This window comes from Ceratotherium simum, chromosome X (genome assembly GCF_057802395.1).
Source record: "Ceratotherium simum simum isolate JZ-2026a chromosome X, ASM5780239v1, whole genome shotgun sequence".
Classification (NCBI taxonomy): Eukaryota; Metazoa; Chordata; class Mammalia; order Perissodactyla; family Rhinocerotidae; genus Ceratotherium; species Ceratotherium simum.
In genome coordinates, this window is record NC_141940.1 from 11,600,687 (window position 1) to 11,621,981 (window position 21,295).

General features: G+C 36.4%; 1 long non-coding RNA gene across 1 annotated transcript in view; it reads left to right on the forward strand.

The window, feature by feature from the left end:
* Window positions 1–6,047: 6,047 nt before the first annotated feature.
* Window positions 6,048–21,295, forward strand: part of LOC147911739 (uncharacterized) — an 82,936-nt gene continuing 67,688 nt past the window's right edge. The window contains exon 1 of the long non-coding RNA XR_015550614.1: window positions 6,048–6,264. This is a non-coding gene — a long non-coding RNA (uncharacterized LOC147911739). The remainder of the gene's footprint in view (window positions 6,265–21,295) is intronic.

Sequence of the window (21,295 nt, forward strand, 5' to 3'; positions counted from 1 at the left end):
CTCATGGGATAACATGAAATCCCTAGAGGGGGCAGAAAAAATGGTAGAGCTCAAACTTCTTATAGCCTCTTTCATCACCAGCCACACTGAGTGCATACAGAAAAGACTGGAAAGAGACCTAAGAAATGGCTATTGTGATGTAAACCTAGAGGATAGAAAGGGAAGTGCTGCCAGAGGGAAAAAACTTCCCTGAGATATTTCTCTACTATCTCCACTGTGGAACAAAAGTATTAATCTGTTGGGAAGGGCAAGAAGCACAGCTTTCATTGTGGCATTGTTGAAAACTCATTACATCTGTGGGAAGGGAACAAAGAAAAGAAACATCTAAACACACCAATAATCACATTAAATATAAATGGTCTAAACACCACAATTAAAAATAGAGATTATCAGATTGGATGAAAAAGAAAGACTTGACTTTACGCTGCTTACAAGAAATATAAAGACAATACCAGTTTAAAAAGAAAAAGAAAATATATACCAAACTTATGATGATCAAAAGAAAACTGGAGTATCTATAAATATTAGATAAAGTAAATTTCAGAGTAAAGAGTATTACTAAGGGCAAAGACATTTCATAACGGTTGAGGGATCAATTTATCAGAAGAACATAAAAATCCTAAATATTATTCACCTAAAACTAGAATTTAAAATACATGCAGCACAAACTGATAGAACTTCAATGAGAAATTTACAATTCCACAAATATAATCTGAGATTTCAATACCTCTCTCTCAATAACTGGTAAAACAGACAGAAAATCAGTAAAACTAGAGATTACTTCAATAGCACTATGAAGGAATTTGACCTCATTGACATTTGCAGAACACTATACCCAACAACAGCAGAAAACACATTCTTTTCATATGTACACAGGACAATTAGCAAGATAGACTATATTCTGGGCTATAAAAAACAGTTTCAATAAATTTAAAAGAATTAAAGTCATACAACGCATTTTTCCTTAAAAAATGGAATTAAATTAGAAATCAATAATGAAAATATATCTATAAAATTCACAAATATTTAGAAAATAAAACACTTCTAATTAAATGATGGTTCAAAAAATAATTCAAAAGAAAATAAGAAAATATTTTGAATGAATGAAAATTAAAACACAATATACCAAAATTTGAAGGATACCACTAAAGTAGTGCATAGAGAGAAATAGAGAGCACTAAATGCCTATACTAGAAAGGAAGAAAGGTCTCAAATAAATTGTCTCAGCTTCCACCTTAATAAACTACAAAAGAAGAGCAAATGAAATTTAAAGTAAGCAGAAGAAAGTAATTAATGAAGATCAGAGCAGAAATCAATAAAATAGAAAACAGTAAAACAACAGATAAAATGAACAATCTCAAAAGCTGAATCTTAAACATCAATAAAAATTGATGAACCAATAGCCAGACTGATTACGGAAAAAAAGGTAGTAGACACAAATTATCAATGTTGGGAATGAGAGGAGCAGCATAACTACAGATTCAACAGACATTAAAAAGATTATAAAGGATTTTTAAAAAAGAACTGTATGCTCATAAAATCGACAACTTAGATTGGAGTGGGCAAATTCCTTGAAAGACACAAACTACCAAAGCTCACTTCAGAAGAATCAGATAAATGATATAACTCTGTATCTATTAAATAAATTAAGTTTACGGTTAGAAATCTTACAAAAAAGAAAATTCGACTCAGACATGATTCTCTTCCAGAACAATGAAAAGGAGGGAACACTTCCTAGTTCATTCTATGAAGCCATCATCACCGTTATCAAATCAGTCAAAGACATTACAGGAAAAGTAAACTACATACCAATGTAGATATTCACATAATTTTAGCAAATCATCAGAATATACATGAAAAGGACGATAAATCAACAAGTGGAGTTTATCCCAGCAATACAAAGTTGGTTTAATATTTAAAAGTCAATCAATGTAACTCACCATATTAACAAATTAAAAGAAAAAGTTCTTAAGATCATCATAATACACGCAGGAAAAAAAAAAAACATTTGATAAATCCAAGATTTTCTTTATATGGTTCCTTTGAGAGTGATCCACCTTTTCTTATCTGTATAAATCACACATATAGTGCATCCTCTTGAGTTTCAGTGTCTGTTCCATTTTTTTTTTTTTTGTGAGGAAGATCAGCCCTGAGCTAACATCCATGCTAATCCTCCTCTTTTTGCTGAGGAAGACCGGCTCTGAGCTAGCATCTATTGCCAATCTTCCTCCTTTTTTTTCCCGAAAGCCCCAGTAGATAGTGGTATGTTGTAGTTGCACATCCTTCTAGTTGCTGTATGTGGGACGTGGCCTCAGCATGGCCGGAGAAGCGGTGCGTCGGTACACGCCCGGATCTGAACTGGGGCCGCCAGTAGCGTAGCATGCACACTTAACTGCTAAGCCACGGGCCCTGGCCTGTCTGTTCCTTTTGAGTGGAGTGAGAATTTAAGAAATGTGAATGTAGAATCCTTCTGGATGTTGATATTATTTTTACCATGATTTTACACTTGTCTAAACCACATTTAATTTGACAGGTTTTTTCCCTGAAATAACTCCCTTCTATTAGGTTTTTCCAAAGCATTCTATGCAGTTTCCATGGAAACAACCCCTTTCTTTTCATAAAGCTAATATAATAATCCACTAATTTGTGTAATTATAATAATAAAAACAACTCACACAGCTTTAGGATCAAATACAACTGACTCTTGGCAACATACAGCTGAACAGTAGGGAGCTAGATAGAGACTAGCCTGCTGATGCACAAGGGTACATGTGCTGTGGGCATCAAGCAAAATTGGAAGATTTTATGGCAGTGATGAAGAATATTAGTTAAACTAAGGAATTGACTAAGTAAAAGAGAACAGGTATATTGTTTTAACTGTTATAATTTTAGTGTCGATTTTTTTTAATTACTGGTGAGTTTTTGTTGTTGTTTATGATTTATTTCCTCTTTGTTGTTTATATCACATTTCTTCTTTAGGAGCTCATTTTTCTTTATGTTGGAGAAAAATAATGTGTTATATTTTGTTCGTGTGGTTTGTTTTTCAATTTTTTTTCAATGAGTGTCTCTTAGTCTTTGTATATCTGCTGAAATTTTCTTCATTACTCCCTCACTCTTGAATGACAGTTTAGCTGAAAATAGAATTCTATTTTGTGAGATATTTTACCTCAGCAGTTTGAAGACATTATGTGATTGTCTTCTGACATTTATTGTTGCCGATGAGAAGTCTGCTATCAGTCTGAATGATATTTCAAAATTAATCGCTTTTGATGCTCTTCTACCTTTTCAGTTTTTCCATGTGCACTTATTATACCATCTTGAAAAAACTCTAGATAGTTTTTTATGTGCTGAAAGTTATAAACAAGTAGAAAAACAATAATACACAAAAATTCATTACCCAGAGGTAGCTGCTGTTAATATCTTGGCAATATTTTTTCATGTTTTGTATATTATATCATAGTCAAGATCATACTGTGCATACTATTGTGTCTTGTATTTTTTTTAATGTAATAACATAAGCCTTTTCTCATATCATTACCGTCTTTTTGGAAATACAATGTTAAGGCTTAGTAGTATTCTACTGTATGGTGTGGATTAATATATGTAACCACTTTCCTATGTTTTATATTCCATTGTTTCCTGATGTTTTTGGTACATAAATAATGCCATAATAACCAACTTTGCCTGTAGGTCTCTTCATCTCTATTTCTCTTGAATAGATTCATAAAATGCGGCAAGACTACATTAAATGGTATGAATGTTTTCAATATTCTTGATATGCAGTGTCATATTGTTTCCCATAAACATTTTCCTAATTTATAGCCTCACATGTTATATGAGACTGTGTGTTCATCAGGCTTACTATCATCCTCAAAAAGATCCTTGCAATTTTTGTTACTGAAAAGGATATTGTATTGTTGTTTTCATTTGAATTCCTTTATTATAAATGAAGTACACTTTTTTCTTTATAATTATTAGATCTAGGTCCACACCTCGGGGTTGTCTTTGGGGTGGGTTCCTGGACACCCTCATATTTCAAAGGTCACTGAAGGGACCCAGGACGTATGCTCTGACTGATAATTTTTCTTTCCCTTATTTTTCTATGCATTTGTATATTTCTAAAGAGATCTGATATCCTTTTTCAATTTGCCCAATTGTTCAAAGGTCTTTCAAATTCTCAATGCTTCCAACAGAAAGTATTCCTGAATTTCAAGGAATTGGTGAAAATAGTTGCTTGTTCTTTCCAGATATAGACTATTTGGGGTATCTGCACTGATCTTTGCTTATCATACTTCACTGAGCTTTCAGAAAAAATACAGAGAAATTTATGTAATCAAAGTGGCCTTACCATCCTGGATTCCATTTATGTTGCTTCATGGTTTTAAAACATTATATAATAGATCTTGCCAATGTTTAAATAGGATAAACCATTGTGACCAATTAGGCTAGTTTGCAATTGTATGAGTCCTCTCATTGTGGTCTTTTATAATAATTGACAAAAGACTAATCTTTTAAAAATTGGTATAGAGAATCATTTTTAGTAATAGTAAGGACGGCAAACAAGTTTTATCTATTGTGTGAAATCCAATCAGTTGATACTAGCTGCCTGCTGCATAGGATTGAGAAGGATTTTGAGACTTTGTCAAGTCTCATTGGAAACGATAGTCATGATTGATTAGCAATGTCACTCACAGTTAGGGGTGTGTGTGTGTGTGATTGGAGGTTATGTACTTTTCATTCCTGAATTAGAGTTAACCAAGCTTGAAAATAACATCTCTTAAAATATACTAGTTATACATATTTCTGGATTATATATATTAAAAAGACTAGCACATTGTGTTCTGCCCATTGTGCAAGTGGCAAACAGCCATTGATGATTAAGTAGCCAGTAACTAAAGTTTTTTTTTTCGTTTTTGCAATTACTGATTATAGTTTTTATTGTTCACCTGCTCATTGCTAACTGAGTTTCTTAGGCAATATGCTATCTGACTCCCACTAGGTTCCTCTAGATGACATCTCCCGGGCACCTGGGTCACCATGGTAATGGGTGTTTGAGCTGTTTTTCAGGAATTAGAACCCCTTGTTCACTTCAGGCCGGTTGAGACCACCAACCCATCAACTGGGCCCGCACAGGTAAGTCTGATAAGTGACCTTTTGACATCAAGAGGCTAAGAACTCCACTCTCAGGTCATGCTAATGCCACCATTTTGTGAACATGGGTCCTATGAAGAGGCATGAAGTCTGACTACGCTTGTGCAGATCATCAATTACCTCACCTCTCCTCACCTCCAGTCATCTATCTCCCCATTTCAGACCACTTTGCCCCCTACCCCATAAACATCCCTGAGTCCCCACTTTTGGGGAAGCAGATTTGAGACTTGTTCTCCTATTTCCTCGCTTGGCTGCCTAGTGATTAAACTCTCTCTCTGCTGCAATATCATTGTCTCCATGTTTGGCTTTCTGGGCAACGAGCAAAAATGAACCTGATTCGGTAACAATTGCATGGCACTTAGGATATGTTCAATAAATGTTGAATGGATATGTGTACTTATACTCACAAAAAATAATCCAGAGGCCCCTTATAATAGGCAAGGTAATTCTGCATACAGGAGAATATGGATTTAAAATGGGTTCACAAATATGAGCAAGGGATATCATTGATGTTTTGATGATTTTACATTATTTTATAAGAATCACAAGGTAAAACCCCTTTAAATGTCACTTGGATCCCTAAGGATATTGAAGGGGAGGAGAATTTACCACACCAAAATATGTCTTATTGCCTTAAAGGATTATTTTGAGCTAAAGGCAATCAAAATCCAGCAGATTCAGGAAGAGCTCTTTCCCTCTACCTCAACTGCCTAAATTTACATTAGAAAGGGGGCCTGTACCAGGAAGAGAGCTATTATCAGAGATACCTTCTTACCTAAGAAGATTATCTGCATAACAGGGAAACCTTTGTTCGCCAAATATCTCCTCCCCCTTCCTGTAAATGGCTTTCCTCTCCTTTGTATCCCCAGACCCTACCACTTTCCTTAGCTCAGGATGGTAGGCAAGCCTCAATTACCTGGCTGACTTTCAGTCTCATATTTTTATGGGGCTTCTGTGCATACAAAATTAAAGTTGTTTTTCTCCTGTTAATCTGCCTTATGTCAATTTGATTATTAGACCAGTCAAAGAACATAGAAGAGAAGAAGAGAAGAAGGGAATAGTTGTTTGCCTGTACAATACTAAAGCAGCCCAACTGAGTGTGCTAAGCATGAGGTAAGTTGAAATTTCTACTCCTTTAGCATCACATATTATAAAAAATATTAAACAATATTTTCTAAATACTTATTTCATATGCAGAAATATGATTTTCTATATTTCTTTGCTTTGAAACAAGGATTAAACAAAATAGGATTGTTGCCAGTAAGGAAAAATGAAAGCAAGTTTTAAAAAGGGTATTATGCTTTTTTTCCTGTGGTGGTAGGGCAGGAAAGGAAAGAGGATGGAGAAGGTGGATTAGAGAAATAAAGCCTTTTGGAGAAATGAGATTTTTGAGTTTATTGTAAAAACTTAGCCAGGTCAGATGCCTAAGGAGAGAACTTAATGAAAGTCAGTGGAGACTTCAGTAACTGAATCCATATAAAATAATAATAATGTGGAAATTAAAATCATTTTAAGCAGTATTCTGTTGAAGAAATTATAAAACAATAAGAACCAAACATTCATCGTTCTGAGTGAGCTATAAATTTCTAGGATCGAGTATTTTCCTCTAGGCACTAACAAACTTTCAAATGAATAATGTAGAACATGAGGATGATTTGTTGATGTTTGGCCTTAATGCTTGGTAAAACTTAAAAGCAGCTACTGGTTTTTTGCATGCAGGCAGGCAACAAATTGTCTTAAAATTTAAGATATGGGGGAAAGCATTGAGGGTAAGAGTGAAACTTCTAGGTTCAAATCCTGCCTCTACCATTTAATAGCTCTGTGATCTGGGACAAGTCATTTACCTTCTTATCTGAAATTTTTCATCTGTGAACAGGGGATGTAGATATGTTACAAGGAATAAATGTGTTAACATGTAGAAAGCACTTAGAATAGTGCCTGGAACGTGGCAAATGATCTACAAATAATAGCAACACCCCCTCCTCCTCACACACACACTCCCACCCTCATATGCTTAGTCTCTGGAGCATCTTATTCTAAAATGTTCATAAATGTTGGAGGTTAGGAAGAGTGACACACATGATATGAGTAAATAAGATTGCCTCATTATTATTATTATGTTAGTATTAAGTCCATTTGACACCTAAAGAAACAAAGGCTCAGAGATGTAAGTGATTTGCCCACAGTCACACGGCTTGAAATAGCAGAGGCAGGTTCTGAAACTATATGACAGCCAAACTCAAGCTCCACACATACCACCATACTTTCTGCCTCTCTTGTCCCTCTCAATTCGCGAGAGGCTGATTATCCCTAAAGCCGTCCCTTTTCATGATGTAAATAACACTGGTGAGTAATACCCAGAGAGAAGAGAAATAAGCCGGACATTATTGGAAGTATATTTTCAGCTTTTCCTCTTCCTCTACTGCTTCCCGCTCCCAGTACTCTAATTGCTAACATACTTAAAATGCCTCTCCTAGTCTCATTGTGGCTGTTAGCAGTTGTCCTTTAGTCATGGATGCCCCCCAGATGTGTCTTCCTTCCCTGAGGTGTTGACTTACATTTGAATCTGACATTGTATCCTGCTTACTGCTGCCATCAGTGTCACAAGCGATGTTACTGTCTCTCTAGTGCTAGTAGTAGCAGCAGCAGCAACAGCTAAAACCAAAGCCTTGTTCAATTGACAATTCTCTTTTCATATGTTCAAATGCCATCTGTTTCAGTATTCAGACTCTCTTGCCTCTTCATGACAGTACCCACAACAGCAGGGAGGATGTGTCTCGAATATTCACACTGGATAAGTTGTGTAAAGAGGCTGATAAAACGCCCAGCTAAATACAGGTAACCTTCATCATTTAAGGAGTAAGAAAAACAAAACAAAACCTTTTCAGATTTAGGGAAGGAGAGCACATGGGCGGGAATCGGGAAACCTAGATTCTAGTCCTGGCTCAGTCAATAACTAGGTATGTGATCAAAGACAATCACTACCCTTTTTCCTAATACAAAATGGTTTTCCTAATGCAATTAGGTATCTCCTAATGAAAAATGGAAATCCCAATACCTGCTAACATCCTGAAAATTTTGTTGTAAGGATCCACCAGGTGAGTTGTAAAGAATTATACACCTGTAAAGTGGGACGTGTGGCTGTTGTAAAGGTGTTTATCTCTGTTCTCTAAGGACGTTTTGAGAATAGGAGAATAGTTTGCTTCTTACTACCAGCACATGCTCTGCTTTCTTCTAAAAAATTATCTTGCACGTAAAAATTGTGCCTTGAACTCTTAAGTGGAAGTTGAGGAAAAAACAGGCAACACGGAGGAACAGAAATAAGATTGATTTTCAACCAGTACTTGCTTTTTCACCAAGGATGGCTAATGCTATATTATTACCATCCAAAAATCTCCTTGGAGAAAATGCAGTTTCTCTGGGCAATTAAAAAGAGAGTTGTCAAATACAGGGGAAAAAAGAAAGGTGGAGGTAATTCAAAACGAAGCTAATTGGACTGCCTGAGTAGGCAGAAATGTAAGGTCATAGACAGAGGAACCATTTTTAAATAGGCAAAATGTGATCTTGGCTGGCCTTCTGTTATGTTAATTATGCTTCTCTGACATATTAGGTGCATTGTCCTTTAATAAAACTCTCTGAAATATACTTTGCTTTTTCTAATCCACCATGGAAATCTTACATGCTTTTATTATTAATACATATTTTTTCCTCACTAACAATAGAAGTTAAAATTGCTTGTGTATTTAAGGCAAATTTTCTGAATGATTTTCTGAGAGTAGAGCACAATTTTATTTTCATTTTCTTCAAAGCACATCTACATTCCAAAAAACAAAATACAAAACATATCAATAGCATTGGTAACAATAACAAAGGGACCAAAAATCCTGCTTTATCAGAAGTATATTCACTTTGCAATTCAGCTCTTCTCCCATCTTTTGCATCTCTCTTAGCTTTGTTCAGATCAGCACGTCCTTATAGGTTATCACCTAATTCCTTCTGAACACTCTTAATACTCTTAAAGTTAAATTCAGTGAAGCAGTCAACCACAAACCATTTATTGATTTGAAAAGACTAGATGCATTAGACTTTCTGATGATAGATGATTCATGCCCACTAAGTATCACAGTGGCTTTAACTATGAACTGTCAAAAGCAATTAAGCTCAAGTTTTACTGGACGTTTTTCATATTTTTTATTTAACACCTGCTATCAATGTATGCAAAAAAGAAAACATTCTAATTACAATGTATTTCTGAGTAAATTGAATCATAAGGATATGCTGTACAATATTATTGAAATGTAAAGTTTCAGGCTCAAGGAAATAGGTCATGCTTTTTAAAAAATAATTCTTATCTTTTATTTAACTCATCCAAAGATAAACTCTCCCCCAGTAAAATTTTCAGACTGGTTTGGATATTAGGCGGAAATATAAAACCCACGTGTAATAGTAAAAACAAAACAAATCAAAACAAAAAATAAAACAATAAAAACCCTGTTTTCCAGCTTCACCATGTCCTTCCCTACCCTGTTGATTGCTTTGAATAACATTTTTTAAATGTTTGTTTCTTCCTCTTCCTCTATCAGAAATTTAAATGTTGAAGATCTCCAGAGTTCTGTCTCCCACCCTGTTCTCTCCTAGTCTTTTTACTCTCTTCCAATTCTGCAGCATCCACCACCACTCATACAGAGTGCCTCCGAGATCCTTCTCTAATGATCAGACCTCTTTCCTGAGCTCCAGGCTCATTTCGATGAGCCTGCTGGGATGATTAGCAATTTGATTTAAGCAGAAAAAAAGAGAGTGCTTTTGGGTTAACCAAGGATGTCTGATTGCAAAGCAAAAGACATCTGGAATAATAAGAACAAGGCCAAAGGAATTTCTGAAGCTAGCAACAGCACAAACTATACAGACACCAAACAAAGGAAGCAAACGACGGAAGAAAGGCCCACTGATTTATGTGCAAAATGCATAGGATTGACACACGCGTTCAAACAACTGTAGTTTTTGTGCCTATTTCCGGGAATATTATGGGAAGTTTTGTTTGCATGGAAAGAATTCTATATAAATATATGTTATTGAGTAAAATTGTTCTTAGTAAGATAGAATTTTTGTTTATCAAATAATTGAATATATATACTTTTGAAATAAGTATATAATATTGAATATACAAATAAATATATGAAATATATCTATATAAAATATAGATATATTTACCTTGCATTAGACTATTCTTAATTTCTCTGTGGCATAAGACATTTTAATGTAAAAAAACACAGAATACCTCATTTAAATAAGTCAATAGACAATTTATAAAAATAGTTTTAAAGTAGTACGGTCTTGTACCAGGCATTGTTCTAAGTGTTTTATGTGCAGTTATTTATTTAATTTTCGTAACGATCATATGAGATGAGTATTTTTACTCTCACCCTCATTTTACTGATGAAGACATTAAGGCCCCGTAGTTTGTAAGTAATAAAGGGAGGAATAGAACTTATGTTGTCTGGTGGGAGAGTCTACACCCTTAACCATTACACTATACTGCTCTCTAATATGCAAATTCTTCCAGAGTATGAAAAAAGAGGGAAAGTTTTCCAATTTATTATTTTGAAGCTATGAAATAACATAGCAATGACAAAGATTTATTGAGCCTTTGCTCTTTGCCAGACACTGAGAATTTACATGGATTGTCTCATTTAATCCTCATCAAAAATTTATGAAACATCTATGTCTAGAAAATAGTGGGCGATCAACATGTATTTGTCAAACGAATGAAGTCAGTATTATCCTAAATTTACAGATGAGAAAATTGAGGCCTATAGAAGTTAAATAAATTTATCCATAGTGATATAGCTAATAAGTGGCGGAAATAAAATGACTCTGATTATACAATATACAAAATCAATTCACACTCACTGCAGCAGCTAGAAGGATCTTTCTGGAATACAGATCTGATCATAACAATGTTCTTCTATAAACTACTGCTTGAAAGATAAAGAAAAAAAAATCCTCTTCATAGTCTCCGAGGTTCTGGGTAATTTGGACCATGCCAACTTTTCCAGAGCCCTTTTATGTCATCCCATCTTGCTCTTTCCCCTAGAATCATTCTAACCCGCTTTCACTTATCCTTAATCACAATATTCCCTCCTTTAACATCACTTTCCATCTGTTCTGCCTTCTGTCTGGAATTCTCTTGCCACGTCCATTCACATATCTAACGGTATTCATCCTTCAGCTCTCAGCTCCAGCATTACTTCCTCCCTTGAGGATAGTTTCCCCGACCATGCCATTATAGGCCCTCCTGGCACTATTGCAATTGTGTCAGTTGTAATATGACGTTTGTGTAGGTGGGGAGGTATTGTACGTGTGTGATTATTTGACTAACACTTGTCTCTTCTAATAGACAATAAGCCCAGTCCTCAAATTTCCACTTTTTCCCACACAATGTTGATGATAATAATAACTCTTTTTATTGAGATCAAATAATTTAATAGCTGCTGTGTTATGAATGTGGCTAAGAGCTAAAATGATACAATGGAGTTAATCCACATAAAAAGATTACAACAGTGTCTAGCTCATAGTAAGCACATATAAATTTGTTAAAAACCTTATTGTAACACCTAATTTAACACACAGCAACTCTCTTAGGGAGGAGCTATTATTTTGTCCATTTGACAGACGCTGAAACTGAGCCTTTGAGAGTGGGAGTAACTTACCCAGCATTATACCCTAATAACCATTAGTTTTTTAAAAAGTTAAAATATGAAATAAGAATGCTCTAATTAAAATATAAGGAAATAAAATTCAGCAGTGTTTTAACAAAATTATATGTCATGGATATATTTATATAATCTGGAAATGTAAAGTTGGTTTAATTATTTAACGTAATATGATGCATAACTAGGACAAGGGAGAAAAATATGACTATATTGATAAATATTAAAAGACATTTAACTTTTTATTAAACCAGGAATAAGGTGATTTAAATATTAATCATTCTTTGAACTGACTAAAATATATCTTTCCAACAATAGCCGTAGTACATATAATGTTGGAACACTAAAAACGACGTCCCTATTTAAGTCGGGAATAAGGCAAGGACACATATTATGATGGCTTATTTGACATCACTTCAAAAGTTAAAGCAAACACAAGATACAATGAAAAGAAAATTTTAATTATCAGATACCTGGAAACAATATTATTATTAATTGAAGATGATTTTAGTCCTTGCCAAAACAAAACCAAGAGAATCCATTGATCCAGTATGAGAAATGAGAAATGAGTTCCACTAAGGCAGCAATTCTCAAAGTGTGGTCCCTGGACCAGCAGCATCAGCATCATTTGGGAGTTGTTAGAATGGAAATTCTCAGGTTCCATCTCAAACATACTGAATCAGAGACTCTGGGGTTGAGGATGAGAAATCTAGCTTAAGAAGCCCTCCAGGTGATTCTGGTTAATGTTTATCTCTTGAGAACCACTGATCAGAGAAACAGAAATAAAAAGTAAGGAAAACCTTCTCTAGGTCCCCCTCAATTATTAGCTAAAAATATAATGGAAAAGATCACATTCCCAATAATATAGCATTGCCAGATATAATCAAAAGGAAAAAAAAATCCTCCAGGCAGCCCAGTCATATCTGAATTTCACATAAATAACAAATAATTTTTTTAGTGTGTGTCACAAGTATTGCATAGAACATAAATTATTCATTGTTTTTCTGAAATTTAAATTTAGCTGGGTATCTTTTATTTTATCTGGCAACCCTACCAATAAAAGCAAAAAACAAAATTCCAGTTGTAAACATAACGAGAAATGTGTAGGGGCTATATGAAGAAAACTATAAACTTTACTAGAGGAAATAACAACAAAAACAACATAACACAGTTTTTGAGCACTCATTATGTGCTAGATGCTGTTCAAACTATATTCTATCCTAGAATAGAAAAAAAATAGGAAGAAATACACCAAAATGTTAGCAGGGGTTATATGTGGTGAGGATTTGTGTAATTTCAATAATTTTCCTTTGTACTTTCTGTTTTTAATTTTCTGTGAATATTTTGTATTAATTTTAGTGAGGAAAACATATTTTATCTGAAATAAAGCAAAACCATCTAAGAACAAATCAAAAAGCCTTGAATTTTATGCTATTCCAAGGTCCCTAGCAAAGCCACACATATCTGGAGCGGAGTGATCTTGATTTTAACAGACTTCTCTGTCCGACTGCATTACTGGAACCTCAAAAGTCTCAATAAATCCAACGCATGTATATTTTTAGCTTCTATTAAATGGGCCAGTCATTGTGCAGAACACACAACAGACATTTTCTCAAACTTTTCAACAATGCTGTGAGGTAGTGCTGTAATTAGACATGTTATAGATGAAAAACAAACAAATGAAAAATAAAAGCTCAAGGTGGTTAAATAACTCGACTAAGATGTAAGTGGCAAAATTGGGATTCAAACCCAATCAGGTTCTCATCAGATTCTATTCTGCTCTCAGAATTGCACTCCCATCACCTCTGGACCTGCTCCTGTTCATGTATTCTCTCTCTGGACAACTGATGCCAACATTCAGCCTGACAACCAATTGATTTTAAACATCATTCACTCTCAATTTCTCCACCCATCTCCTCCTCTCATCCCCGAATCCAGTCAGTCACCAGGTCTTATTAATTCTATTGAGATTCTCCAAATCTCTGTTCTGTTTACTTATCTCCATTACTTCTAATACTTCTGCTGCTAAGTGAAATGAATCCTTTCTCTGCTCCAGTCTGAACTTTTCCAATAACTATCTAGGTGGTTTTGCTCCTCTCCTTTCATTCTCCACACTGAAGCCAGATATCTCCAAAATGCAAACCTTATCTTTTCATTTCCCTGAACAGAACCCTTCAATGGATCCCATTGCCTAGGGAATTTAAACTCCTTAGCCAGGCATATAAGGTCCTTTGTGTTCTAATCCCTGCCAATCTCTAGGTCCTTGAGGCACCACTCTCCCACATGCAAACATGAACTTCAGCCATACCAGTTACTTGTATATCCTTGAATGCACACACCAGATCGTCAGTCCTCTTTGCCTTTACACATGTGAAGGCATACACATGTGCATTTAAAATACACATATTTTAAATATCCTTCCCTGCCCTGTCCTCTTGGAAAATGCCTCTTCATTCTTCAAGAGTTAACCCAAATGATACATTTTCCTTGGGGATTGCCCTAACCTCTTCAGGCAGAATAAGACCCCTCCTTTCATCTGTTTGCACAGTACCTACCATTTTTTTCTTGCAGAGTATAACGGAAAAAGATTAGACTTTGGAATTACAGGAGCAGGGTGTGCATCCAGAGGCTGCTGCTTTCTAAGTATACAACCTTGGGCAAATTATATCAACATGGGATGTAATGAGACTCTTCAAAAACCATTTGACCAAAATATTTGATTCGTTAGCTCCTCAACCTTAAGACTAAACATGAAATGATTCTTCACTGAGTAGATATAAAATTGTTTATTTAGGAAATTTTTTTCAGAGGTATTTTAACTTCTATTAAGTTTGCTAGACACTCATCATTCCTGAAACCTTTCTACCTAGACATTCACTTTCCTGCCTGTTTTACCTTTTTTAGCTTACAGAGATTTTTCCTTCTATTTCCCAAAATGCATTCATTCTCTTATTCCCCATGAATATATCCTTTCAACAAAGTTTTAGTGAGTACTCATTACGTACAAGACACACAAAAAAGATAGTGATAAGGACCATAAATAGAAATGAAAGAACAGTTCCCAGGTAATCTAATAGAAGAAGCCTTTACAAAATTTTAATCTGATGTATTCCAATAGAATATTAGTAAGCCAAGAAGGTTGTGTTGATATTGATCTACTCCCATAACTCAGCTTCACATCTCCCCTTGTGGCTGGTGTAAGTTCGAACTACGTGAATTCTCGGTTATTCTGTTGGAGATTTTCTTCCAGTACCCAAAGCAGTCCCCACATCAGAGGAGAGTTGCTTCAGGAGCTATCACTATATTTCCTTTCATTTTACCATGTAGAGTTTCTGGGGGCAAGTGAGGGGGTATCTAGTTCCATTACACAAACTATGACTTTTATTTCATGCATCAGTGTTTCTTTTCTTTTTTGAAGACTGAAGCATACTGATTGTTCTTTGTAGAATGTGTTTGGTAAGATAGTGAATGTCTCCATCTAAAAGTGGCCATTTCAAACCCAGTTGTGTATATAGGACACACAACCAATATTTTCTTATATTGATTAGTCATGTAATCTCATAAGCTTGTGATCATATCTCAGGTTGAGTCTTGATAATTTGCTCTGTAGTCAGACATTTATGAAGGGAAAATCACATAGTGGTAAAGAAAATGAATTTTATAGCCACTCAGACTTGGATTCAAATTTTAGCTCTGCAGCTGGAATGCCCATGGGGAGGTTACTTAACTTCTCTGATCCTCATTAAACAAAAATCTTTAACGTATGTACCTATCTCACATTATAGTCAATGAAGGTTAAGTTATTGAACCCAATGCATGACTTAATAACAATGACAATAGCTAAGGTTTATTGAGAGGTTACTATTATTACCTAATGTATAGAGGTCACTGACCTAAGTACTGCATGGGAAGATGGGAAAAAATGGGCGATTCCATGTGGGATATATCATTAAGTGGATCTAACATCTCATTTAGTAGATATATGACACGAATGCTGCTAGTCTGAGATACATTTGTGGTGTGAGATATTTAGGGTTGGGGAAGAGAATATGGAGCATCCTCAGTCTTAGAGGTAAGGGTTGATTGGAGCCACTGGAGGGCAGAGGTAGAATGTGGGAGAGGACTAAGCCTGCACCTGAGGCTTTGCTCCTGGGTTTGTGCATCTGCTTTGAGACTTCTGTGAAGGCTAGGTAAATCACTGTCATAGTAGGCAACATAAGGCCACTGATTCCTTTGGAAAAGTGACTTCCAACTGCCTAGTAACAGGGATTGTGGAGAGGGTGATTGACATCAAGGTCAAGACCAGGAGAAAGCTGAAAGCCAGGCCCTTAGCTGAATCACTGCATATGTACAGAGTACAGGAGAAGAGGAAGAAAACTAATATCCACAGGATGATTGGGCAAGGGTGGGGCAGAGGGATGAGCACAGACATGCCTGATGGAAAAACACTTGATAGAAGCTTCTGTAGTAAAATATCCTGTGAGTAAAGTATTGGAGGCATTGGAATGAACTGTTTCCAAGAGTACTTAGTGTGAGGTTGCTGCTATGTGTGCTGTTTACAGGGTAAACTAAGAACAAAATAGCCAACCCCAGGCTTCTGCCTAGTGCAAAAGCTTGCATTTGAAATGTGTAGTAAGGTATAGGGCTTGGAGAGGATGACTGACCGCCAATGCCAGTTATTTTAATAGGGACTCACTCTTCCTGGGGTAGTAGGTAGATCTCTTCACTTGGAAGGAGTATTCCAATTATGTTCTTTGTAGGGGCTACTGCTGTGAGGGCTGTAGATCAGGTAGATAAATTACAAAGCAGCCAACTTCAGTCTTCTTTTTGGAAGTTGGACTTCCAGCTGCTGCATACAGACATACACAGCCTAGGAAGGATGAGTGACAGCCAATGACAGTAAGCAGCCTTGGGAAAATGTGAGCATTTGTGTTGGAGAGTTCAATATATTACTAGGAGGTTTTATGTAGCGAGGGGTGAAAGTATTGAGTTGGTGGGTGCAGAAATAAATATAACTGATGTCTGTCTGCATTTGGATGGCAGGCTTGAAACTTCACATACCAAGAAATACACTTTCTACTTTATACAAATATACCACCTGCAAGTAATACGAGCCATTAAAAAGCAAGATAGAAAAGAGTGGCAGAACAGCTCTTTCCTTGAACTTTGTCTTTTGACGAGATTCATGACCCTTTAGAGGTAGAATGGACTCTATAAAATGTCTAGTCCCATTGCCTCAGTTTACCCACAGATGACTTGGGGCTCGAGTGAGCACAGCACAGGTGTTAAGAGCCTGGGCCCAGCAGTCCCATGCAAATCCCAGCTCTAGGACCCACAAGCTGTGTGAGCTTGAGACAGTCCCTTGAGTTCCCTGACCCTTACTCTCAACCAGGTCAAATGGACTAACAGGCCTGATCCAGTGCCCAGCGGGCACAGGCGGTAGGCTACCTTGTCCTTGGGAACCAGCAAAAAGTCTGGTCCAGGAAGCTTTGAAAGTGACCCTCAGGGAGGCATTCCTGAGCTGGAGGCAACTAAGGGATTTTGTTTATTTATGTATTTCTACCCCCCACCCCCCCTGCAAAAAAAGCTGTAGAGCTAGGTCCTCAGTCTGAGGTGTTTGGTCCTTCATGCTCTGGTTTGCCTACTGAGTGCCACAGCCATTTAGGGAGGAAGGAATTATGGGTTGCTGGGAAGGTCATGGGGCAGAGTAGGAAGCTCAGCACAGGGCATTCACATTTAAAAGGTAATGCCTTTGTTAGCACGTCCTTTGTTAAGGAACAGTAGAAACACAAGGTTGACAGTACCTCATAAAAGGGGTAGAACACATTTATAAAATCTCCTGGGTATAATTTAGGAGGAGCTAGTGGAGATGGTGAGGTGAGGTAACATCAGGCTACTCCTGAACTGCCTGAATAGGGGCTGCCTGAGGCAGTGTAGCTATCCATGCAACTGTCCCCTGAGGAAAGATTCAGATCTGGGGAGAATCAAAGCTTCTCTGAGATACTGGAGACACAAGCATCTGAAATTACAGCACTATCTCTTGGCAAGGCATGACGACCATGAGCATATATTTGCAAAAGCATTAAATAATAGATGCCAAATTCTTGACTAAAGTTCCCAATAGGTCTTGCAGTAAAGGACTTCATAAGATTGGTGAGATTATTTAGGAGTTTGCTGTTTTCATAGTAGAAGGAGGAGGTGTGAGGGATTGGTGGAATACAGAGGAAATAAAATGTGCAAAAGCCCATAAGCAGAATGAACAGTTGTGTTGAGGCCAGTTCTAGGCAGAGAGAAAGCATCAAGGAATGGAATGTTGAGAGTTTTCATGGATGGTGTGAACTACAAACTGAACTTTGAAGGGCAGGTTTGATTTGGAACACTAGAGTGTGTGTGTGGAGAGGTGGCAGCAATTGACTGAAAAAGAGCTCAAGCAAAGGTCTAGAATTCAGAATAAATATGGCTTCCTGAATGGACAGTAAGAGACCTGGGCTGATAAGAAAGATGTGGAGCAGAGAGAGTGAGAAGACAGACACTATTGCATGGACAGGATGGGGTCTGATGAGGGAGTATCTTGAAATTCATGGATGGGAAATTGAGTCTGACAGGATGGGCAATAGGAGCCATTAAAGATTTCAAACCAGGGGAACGTGATGAAAACTGCTTTGGTTGGAGAGTGAAGAGTCTCAGGTTAGTGTGGACTATTATAAGTTTATAATTGGTCTGAGATCTAAATGTATCCTAAAGGAGATTCTCAAAGGTCCCAAAATTATTTCCATTGATGCACTCAGTAGTGACATATGCATATTTATTGTTTGTTTGTTTCTTTAATGTGAAGTTTTTAAGTAGTCTTCAGGTTGTAGTTTAAAATGTATAAAGCTATAATTGAAATCATTTATGTGCATTTCAGTAACACATGAGAGACTGACCTAGGCAGAGTATAAAACTTGAAGGGTAGAGTTTTACTTAGAATTATGTAGTACTACTTGTTATGGCAATTCATCTATGTGATCAAGCCTGAGGAGCCAAGTTCATAGCCCCAGGATTGGCAGAAATTTAGGCATACAATATTATTCCTAAATATAATATAGACATTTTTATATTGTCTATATATAGACACCCCCGGCACAATGATTCCATCATCAGAACAACTCACAGAACTCAGAAGCTGTTATACTCACAGTTACAGTTTATTACAGTGAAAGGAAACAGATCAAATTAGCAAAAGGAAATGTGTGAGGGACAAAGTCCAAGAGAAACCAGGCACAAGCTTTCAGTTGTCCACGAAATAGTACTGAATTTCAGCAGTACAATGTTGCCTATGTATTATATTGTCTTTTCCACATAGTTCTGCACAAGATGAGATGTAAAATTGCAGAAGGGAGTTGTAGCATATGAAAGGTAAGCCACACCAATTTCCTGGCTGTTTTACTTTCACATATGTTGACTTCTGCTGCTCCCTCTGCTTGAGCTCTCTCTCCTTTATTTGACCAAGTTCCACTCTTTGTCTTAGGTTTTCTTCTATTGTCTTCTCTGTAACTTAGTGATTCCTACTTTGGATCTTCCACAGCACTTTTTTTAAATTTAATTATTTTATTCAGGTCATGTTGCCTGTAACATTGTGCAATTTCAGGCGTACTTTATAATATAACAGTTTCTGTATAGACTGCGTCACGTTCACCACCAATAGTCTAGTTTTTATCCATCACCATACATATGTGCCCCTTACCCCTTTCACCCTTGTTCCTACTCCCTTCGCCTCTGGTAACCACTAATCTGTTCTCCTTATCCATGTATTTGTTTATCTTCCACATATAAGTGACATTGTCTTTCTCTGTCTGGTTTATTTTGCTTGATATAATACCCTCAGGGTTCATCCATGTTGTCGCAAATGGCAGGATTTTGTCTTTTTTATGGCTGAGTAATATTCCATTGTATATATATATATATATACCACATCTTCTTTATCCATTCATCAGTTGATGGGCACTTGGGTTGCTTCCACATCTTGGCTATTGTGAACAATGCTGCAATGAACATACGGATGCATAAATCTTTTTAAATTGTTGATTTCATGTTCTTTGGATAAATACCCAGTAGTGGCATAGCTGGATGGTATGGTATTTCTATTTTTAATTTTTTGAGAAATCTCCATACTGTTTCCCATAGTGGCTGCACCAGTTTGCATTCCCACCAGCAGTGTATGAGAGTTCCCTTTTTTCCACATCCTTTTCAACATTTGTTATATTTTGTCTTGTTAATTATACCCATTCTGATGGGTGTAAGGTGATATCTTATTGTAGTTTTGATTTGCATTTCCCTAATAATTAGTGATGTTGAATATCTTTTCATGTGCCTATTGGCCATTTCTATATCTTCTTTGGAAAAATGTCTATTCATATCTTTTGTGCATTTTTTAATTGGGTTGTTTGTTTATTGTTGAGATGTATGAGTTCTTTATATACTTTGGAAATTAACTCCTTGTCAGATACATGATTTGCAAATATTTCCTCCCAGTTGGTAGATTGTGTCCTCATTTTGTTCCTGGTTTCCTTTGCCTTGCAGCAGCTTTTTAGTCTGATGTAGTCTCATTTGTTTATTTTTTCTTTTGTTTCCCTTGCCTGAGTAGACATGGTATCCGAAAAGATAATGCTAAGACCAATGTCAAAGAGTGTACTGCCTATAATTTCTTCTAGGAGTTTTATGGTTTCAGGTCTTACATTCAAGTCTTTAATCCATTTTGAGTTAATTTTTGTATATGGTGTAAGATACTGGCCTACTTTCATTCTTTTGCATGTGGCTGTCCAATTTTCCCAACATCATTTATTGAAGAGACTTTCCTCTCTCCATTGTATATTCTTGGCTCCTTTGTCAAAGATTAGCTGTCCATAGATGTGTAGTTTTATTTCTAGGTTTTCAATTGTGTTCCACTGATCTGTGTGCCACAGCACTTTAATACAAGTCTTAATCCTATTTGATATGTTGTCATTAGTTGCGCTCATATCCATTTCCCCTACTTCCTTAGTAGTTACTATCTTATTCAATTAATAATGTAATTGGCACGTAAATGATACATACTATGTACCAGATAGCATTCCAAGTGTTTTATATATAATCACTTAATCTTCACAATGACCCCATGAAGTATTGTTTCCTATTGCTGCTGTAACAAATTACCACAGAATAAATTACCACAAAATGAAACACATATTTATTAGCTCACAGTTCTGGAGGTCAGAAGTTTGAAATGGGTCTCACTGGGCTTAAATCAAGGTGTGGACAAGGCTATGTTCCTTACTGGAGGTTCTAGGGGGTAATTTGTTTCTTTGCCCTTTCCGGGTTCTAGAGACCACACACATTCCTTGGTTTGTGGGCTCCTTTCCTCCATCCTCAAAGTGAGCAATGATGGGCTGAGTCCTTCTCATGATGCCATCTCT